This window comes from Triticum dicoccoides, chromosome 2A, assembly GCF_002162155.2.
Source record: "Triticum dicoccoides isolate Atlit2015 ecotype Zavitan chromosome 2A, WEW_v2.0, whole genome shotgun sequence".
NCBI classification, from domain to species: Eukaryota; Viridiplantae; Streptophyta; class Magnoliopsida; order Poales; family Poaceae; genus Triticum; species Triticum dicoccoides.
Window position 1 is genome coordinate 64342047 of NC_041382.1, and position 7948 is coordinate 64349994.

Consider the following 7948-nt stretch of genomic DNA (forward strand, 5'->3'; position numbering starts at 1 on the left):
GGAGGGGAGGGAGTGAAGCGAGTCGGGGACGAGGGGGGTGCCAGTGTGGCGTGGGTGGGTGGGCCGCCGTGCGTGCGGCACATGTGCCACATGGGCCTCGTGTCATCGTCTTTGCCAAATTGCCAGCGAAGGTCCGCTCCGATTGAAACGGGTCGTGCGCCAGGCTGCCAGCGAAGGCACCAGGAACCAACTCAGTTCCCTACAGTTTCCCAACAACAACAAAAAAACTCAAACCCTTAAATCTTCTAAAAAAACTTGATTCCTAAATCTTCTAAAAAAACATTTCGCGCGATGGAGTGTGTATTGCTCAAGAGCTCAAAAGTCCAACCCTACACATGCTAGGGACATTGTCCGGACCAGAGCGAAGCCAAACAACAGTTGGATCCTCCGTCCTATTAAAATTTGCAAGGAAATGGCCAGCATTATATTGCTCTCTACGAGTATGAGTAACATTGATTCCATTTCTCCCATGGGTCCCTTCACCTCGTGCACATGGCATATTGAGATTTGTCCTTGGCTTCCAAGTTCGCCATATTCACCCCTTGCGGGTAGTTAAACTCGAGAATGACCGGACGATCAATTGATAGCAAGGATAGCCCTTTCATCATTCCAGCCAGTTCAGCTTGCAAAGCATCGGCGCAAGACCATAATGAGCGGCAAGCCGAGAAGGTAATGACACCAGCATGGTCTAGAAGGATCATCTCGGCACCCGCACTTCCATCTCCAGTAGAGAAAGATCCGACATTGAGCTTAACCCATCCAACCAAAAGGGGGCTGATTTCATGTTAGGAAACGTAGCAATAATTCAAAATTTTCCTACGTGTCACCAAGATCAATCTAGGAGATACTAGCAACGAGAGAGGGAGTGCATCTTCATACCCTTGAAGATCGCTAAGCGAAAGCGTTCAAGAGAACGGGGTTGATAGAGTCGTACTCGTCGTGATCCAAATCACCGATGATCCTAGCGCCGAACGGACGGCACCTCCGCGTTCAACACACGTACGGAACGAAGACGTCTCCCGCGCCTTGATCCAGCAAGGAGGAGGGAGAGGTTGAGGAAGAGAGTCCAATAGCAGCACGACGGCGTGGTGGTGATGGAGTGGCAGTTCTCCGGCAGGGCTTCGCCAAGCTCACGCGGAGGAGGAGAGGTATTGGATGGGAGGGGCTGCGCCAGGTGCAAGGGTGTGGCCGCCCTCCCACCCCTCCACTATTTATAGGTGGGGAGAGAGGGGGCCGGCCCCCCTAGATCCCATCTAGGGTTGGGGGCGGCGGCCAAGGGGGGAGGAGTGCCTCCCAAGTCAAGTGGAGGCCCTCCCTAAAGGAAATATGCCCTAGAGGCAATAATAAAGTTATTATTTATTTCCTTATATCATGATAAAAGTTTATTATTCATGCTAGAATTGTATTAACCGGAAACATAATACATGTGTGAATACATAGACAAACAGAGTGTCACTAGTATGCCTCTACTTGACTAGCTCGTTAATCAAAGGTAGTTATGTTTCCTAACCATGGACAAAGAGTTGTTATTTGATTAATGGGATCACATCATTAGTTGAATGATCTGATTGACATGACCCATTCCATTAGCTTAGCACCCGATCATTTAGTATGTTGCTATTGCTTTCTTCATGACTTATACATGTTCCTATGACTATGAGATTATGCAACTCCCGTTTGCCAGAGGAACACTTTGTGTGCTACCAAACGTCACAACGTAACTGGGTGATTATAAAGGAGCTCTACAGGTGTCTCCAAAGGTACATGTTGGGTTGGCGTATTTCGAGATTAGGATTTGTCACTCCGATTGTCGGAGAGGTATCTCTGGGCCCTCTCGGTAATGCACATCACTTAAGCCTTGCAAGCATTGCAACTAATGAGTTAGTTGCGGGATGATGTATTACAGAACGAGTAAAGAGACTTGCCGGTAACGAGATTGAACTAGGTATTGGAATACCGACGATCGAATCTCGGGCAAGTAACATACCGATGACAAAGGGAACAACGTATGTTGTTATGCGGTCTGACCGATAAAGATCTTCGTAGAATATGTAGGAACCAATATGGGCATCCAGGTCCCGCTATTGGTTATTGACTGGAGACGTGTCTCGGTCATGTCTACATTGTTCTTGAACCCGTAGGGTCCGCACGCTTAAGGTTACGATGACAGTTATATTATGAGTTTATGCATTTTGATGTACCGAAGGTTGTTCGGAGCCCCGGATGTGATCATGGACATGACGAGGAGTCTCGAAATGGTCGAGACATAAAGATTGATATATTGGAAGCCTATGTTTGGATATCGGAAGTGTTCCGGGTGAAATCGGGATTTTACCGGAGTACCGGGAGGTTACCGGAACCCCCCGGGAGCTATATGGGCCTTAATGGGCCTTAGTGGAAGAAGAGGAGAGGCAGCCAGGGCTGGGCCGCGCGCCCCTCCCCCCTAGTCCGAATAGGACAAGGAGAGAGGGGGTCGGCGCCCCCTTCCTTCTCTCTCTCTCTCTCTCTCTCTCTCTCTCTCTCTCTCTCTCTCTCTTTTCCCACCTCGCGAGTCCTATTCCAACTAGGATTGGGGGAGAAGTCCTACTCCCGGAGGGAGTAGGACTCCTCATGGCGCGCCCTATGTGGCCGGCCGGCCTCCCCCTCTTGGTCCTTTATATACAAAGGCAGGGGCACCCCAGAGACACACAAGTTGATCCACGTGATCTTATTCTTAGCCGTGTGCGGCGTCCCCAGCCACCATAGTCCTCGATAATATTGTAGCGGTGCTTAGGCGAAGCCCTGCGATGGTAGTACATCAAGATCGTCACCACGCCGTCGTGCTGACGGAACTCTTCCCCGACACTTTGCTGGATCGGAGTCCGGGGATCGTCATCGAGCTGAACGTGTGCTAGAACTCGGAGGTGCCGTAGTTTCGGTGCTTGATCGGTCGGGCCGTGGAGACGTACGACTACATCAACCAAATGCTTCCGTTATCGATCTACAAGGTACGTAGATCACACTCTCCCCTCGTTGCTATGCATCACCATGATCTTGCGTGTGCGTAGGAAATTTTTTGAAATTACTACATTCCCCAACACTCCCCGTTAGGGTTTCCCCTCTCCCATGCGCATGGGCCTTGGGGGGCTGGTGCCCCTGGCCCATTAAGGCTAGGGAGCCCTCCTTCATCCCATGCTGCCGTATTGGACGTGGTGGAACATTTTTCGGACCTCCGGACCACTCCGGAATCCTTCGGAACCTTCCGGAAGCTTCCCGGTACAATACCGGAAAAAACCGAACTTTTCCTGGAACCCGAACAACAACTTTCCATATATAAATCTTTACCTCTGGACCATTCCGGAACTCCTCGTGGCGTCCGGGAACTCATCCGGGACTCCGAACAACATTTGGTAATCACATACAAGTCTTCCTAGTAACCCTAGCGTCATCGAACCTTAAGTGTGTAGACCCTACGGGTTCGGGAACCATGCAGACATGACCGAGACAACTCTCCGGCCAATAACCAACAGCGGGATCTAGATACCCATGTTGGCTCCCACATGTTCCACGATGATCTCATCGGGTGAACCACGATGTCGGGGATTCAATCTATCCCGTATACAATTCCCTTTGTCAATCGGTACGTTACTTGCCCGAGATTCGATCGTCGGTATTTCAATACCTCATTCAATCTCATTACCGGCAAGTCACTTTTACTCATTCCGTAAACACATCATCCCATGATCAACTCTTTGGTCACAATGAGCTCATGATGATGTCCTATCGAGTGGGCCCAGAGATATCTCTTCGTCACACGGAGTGACAAATCCCAGTCTCGATTCGCGCCAACCCAACAGACACTTTTAGAGATACCCGTAGTGTGCCTTTATAGCCACCCAGTTACGTTGTGACGTTTGGCACACCCAAAGCATTCCTACGGTATCCGGGAGTTGCACAATCTCATGGTCTAAGGAAATGATACTTGACATTAGAAAAGCTTTAGCAGACGAACTACACGATCTTGCGCTATGCTTAGGATTGGGTCTTGTCCATCACATCATTCTCCTAATGATGTGATCCCATTATCAATGACATCCAATGTCCATGGTCAGGAAACCATGACCATCTATTGATCAACGAGCTAGTCAACTAGAGGCTTACTAGGGACATGTTGTGGTCTATGTATTCACACATGTATTACGGTTTCCGGATAATACAATTATAGCATGAACAATAGACGATTATCATGAACAAGGAAATACAATAATAACCATTTTATTATTGCCTCTAGGGCATATTTCCAACACATGGCATATTGAGAATTTTCCTTGGCTTCCAAGTTCGCCATATTCACCCCTTGCGGGTAGTCAGACTCGAGAATGACTGGACGATCAATTGATAGCAAGGATAGCCCTTTCATCATTCCAGCCAGTTCATCTTGCAAAACATCGGCGCAAGACCATAATGAGCGGCAAGCCGAGAAGGTAATGACACCAGCATGGTCTAGAAGGATCATCTCGGCACCCGCACTTCCATCTCCAGTAGAGAAAGATCCGACATTGAGCTTAACCCATCCAACCAAAAGGGGGCTGATTTCATGTGTTGGGACCAGCGATCTGCACATGTGATATAGGATCCCCAACACCCGCTTCATTTGATCACCATTTTGCCCTTTACAAAGCCGTCGTTTCGATGTTGTCATGCGTCTTGTGGCGCCTGCTTGTCATGTGTGATCTCATTAAGAACGTGCTAGCACGGCCATAATACCTTCAGTAGGCATTGGCGGTCATCGTCCTAAAGGTCAGCGACCACTTCGAACAACCACTTCAGCCTTGTGTTCCGTGGCTTGGAGACATCTGGTAGAATCCAAACTTGCGCCATAGCTCGCCATAAGTCCACGGCACACGCGCACCTGCAGAAGACATGGTATGTGGTATCAAACTTTCTAGCCAAGAGTAAGAGAAAAATCGCGCACCCCATCCTACTATTTCTACTCTGTCATCACACCTTTTGGACCAAAGAAACTGCCACACGGTTATTTTTGTTGAACTTTATGCCATAGAAATTGGTATAGAATGGCAAAGGGGCCGAGAAACGGGTGAATCTTATTCTCCCCTTTAGCAAAGAATAGTTTATATTGGCATGGCCCAACAAGCTCAAGTGACGGCGAGGCCAGGAAGTGATGATGTAGCTCACTTTGTGTGTCATCGTAAGTGGAGGCAAGATGAGACTTAGAGGTGTGGGAGTGGAGCACAGTGCTGACACTTAAGAAGAATCTAGCCTTGCGGGCTTAGAGCATCTCCAGCAACCTTTGTATATTGGATCGCCAAAAACTTGTTATAGCAAGAAGAGAGACAAGATTTACAAAGCCAACATTTTTCTTTTCTTTTTTTGACTTGCTAGCCTTTCTATAATATCAATCCAAAACTAGAATTGCCTCGTGGGCATCTCTTCGAGCACCACCAGCGCGCCGGTGGCCACGGGGCAGGCGAGCTCGCCTCGGGCTCCATGGAGGTTGTCGGGGGAAGGCTCCACACATGCCATAGGCAAATGCATGGGTGTCAGAGGAGCCGTCTTCTTCGCCCTCGGTGCGAAGGAATCACGCGACGGACTCCTCTGCTTGCGATTGGAAGGGGCGGTGGGGGCAAAGATGGACGCGGTGATAGCGGGGCCATTGGAGGCGCCGGGGATGGCAGTAGAGTGGCGGCCACAAACCTTAGCGACGGGACCAACCCTAGGCACCGCTGGGCCATGGGCTTGGTCACGGCCGCGTCGGGAAGTGAAGGAGAAGGGTCGGTGCCAGGAGGGGGGTGGGGGTGGGAGGTCGCTCGTGGCCTCCATGGCCGCTACGGCGGCGGGAGACTCTCTAGGTAGAGAAAAGCTTCTAAACAGATGCTTTTTGTGTCGGCTTTACCATCATATAACAATATTGATTCATAAGCCAAATGCCGAAACAAAGAAACCCTATCTACCCCTCTGTTCCTAAATATGTCTTTTTAAAGATTTCAAATGAACTATCAATACAGATGTATATAGACATATTTTAGAGTGTAAATTCACTTATTTTGCTCCGTATGTAGTCACTTGTTCAAATCTCTAGAAAGACAAATATTTAGGAAGGGAGGGCGTAGAAGTTTTTGTGACTTTTTTGCTAAAGTGAAAAAACTATAAAAGCATAAGTAAAAGCCCAAACAAACGGTGCCTTAGAGCATATCTAGCCGCGCCCCAGGAAGGCCTTCCCAGACGATTTTTTCGCGCCGGCGCCGAAAAAACGGCCCAGTCGCGCCCCTAGGAGCCCGATTTTCGCCGACCTGGGCCGAAAACAGCGTCGGCGGACCCAGGCCAAACACGGCGCACTGGGGGGCGCCCGGGGGCGCCGGGGCGAGCTGTTTTGGCGCGAAAAAGCCGCGGGCCAGCCGCGTCAGCGACACGGTGCCTCATCTTCCCCCAACGGCCTCGGTTCCCGCGAGAAATCAATGGCAAGGCTGCCGCCGGTTAGCCTTGCCATTGATTCCTTACGGGCGGCGCGTCACGGAACGGCGCGCCGACGCCTCCCCTCCCTCGCACGCGTACACACGGGCGCGGCGCGGCTATATAGCCGGTGGCCTCACTCGCCTGTGCCCACACCAGCCCCACCCCTCGCCGCCGCCCAGCCCCTCCCTCTACCTCTCCCGAGCGCCACCGCCCAACCCCTCCCTCTCCCTTTCTACCTCTCCCGAGCCCGTCGCCATGGCAGAGCGTTTTCCCGGAGACGAGGCACCGGCCAACGGCTTCGTCCGCCGTTCGCTGCGCGAACAGGAGTCCTGGCTCCTGTTCCAGGCGAACATCCCGGCGCCGCCGGACATGTGCGCCGGGCCGACAGGGTGGAGACTCAGCTACGGGGGAGTGCCCATTCCCCCGTTGTCCGACGCCGTGGCCAAGCCCAAATACTTCGCCGAGGAGGTCGAGGTCGTACGCGCCTCCCTCACCGACGCCCAGCTCTCCCTCCCCCGGTACACCACCGACAACCACGCGGCTTGGGCGGCGTACTTCGAGCGCCGCCAGCAGCAGCGGTTGGCGTCCACCAACGGCGCGCCGGTGGTCGGCGGCTAGAAGAACAGCGAGGGGCGCCACCTGTGGTGGGGCGTCCTCGGCCGCACACTCGAGGGCGTGCTGACGTACCTCGAGGGCGGCAACGACCCGCCGTTGGCGTACCCGGCGAGGGTGGCCGCCCCGGCGCACCACCGACGCGCCGGGCCATGGGCGCCAAGGAGGTTCGGGTCCTCCTCCTCTTCTTCCTCCTCGCGATCTTCCTCGCACTCCTCCGGTACTCCGGCCCTGCTCGGCGTCAAGGCCGAGCCCGCGGCGGAGACGCCGCTCGGCCGGTGCACTCGCAGCATCGGCATCGCCATCAACGAGGGCGGCCGGCGCGCCTCCTCGTCGGCTCCTCCTCCGCGCTTCGTCAAGCCAAAAACGGAGCCGGGGCTCGCGCCGGTGAAGATGGAGCTCGACGACGACGACGCGGCCCTGGAATGGGCGTGCAGGGACTCCATAGTGATGGAGAAGGAGCGCCAGTGCGCCGCCCTGTGCCGCTTCGCAGAGCGCCGACGCGGCCGCGACAAAGACGGAGTCGTCATCATCTGCGACAGCGACGACGACGACGACGCGCCGCCACCACCAGCCCGCGTTGGCGACGCCGGTCAGGGGTCCACCAGGGACGGCCGCGTCAAGGAGGAGAAGTCCGACTACGGCGGCGACGATGGCGACTACTCGGCATTCAGCCAGTTTCTTTTTTAGATTAGTTATCTATTTTGCTATGTAATGAAAATCCACGAATATGTCTAATATATGCCCAAGTTTACCGAAATTTAGTCGTGTTTAGCCGAACTTCGCCGAACTGTGAACACGCCTGATAGTGGCCCTGGGGCCGGGCTCAATTTTTGCGCCGGCTCACCCCAGGCGGCGATTTTAGGCACTCCCAGCGGGGCGA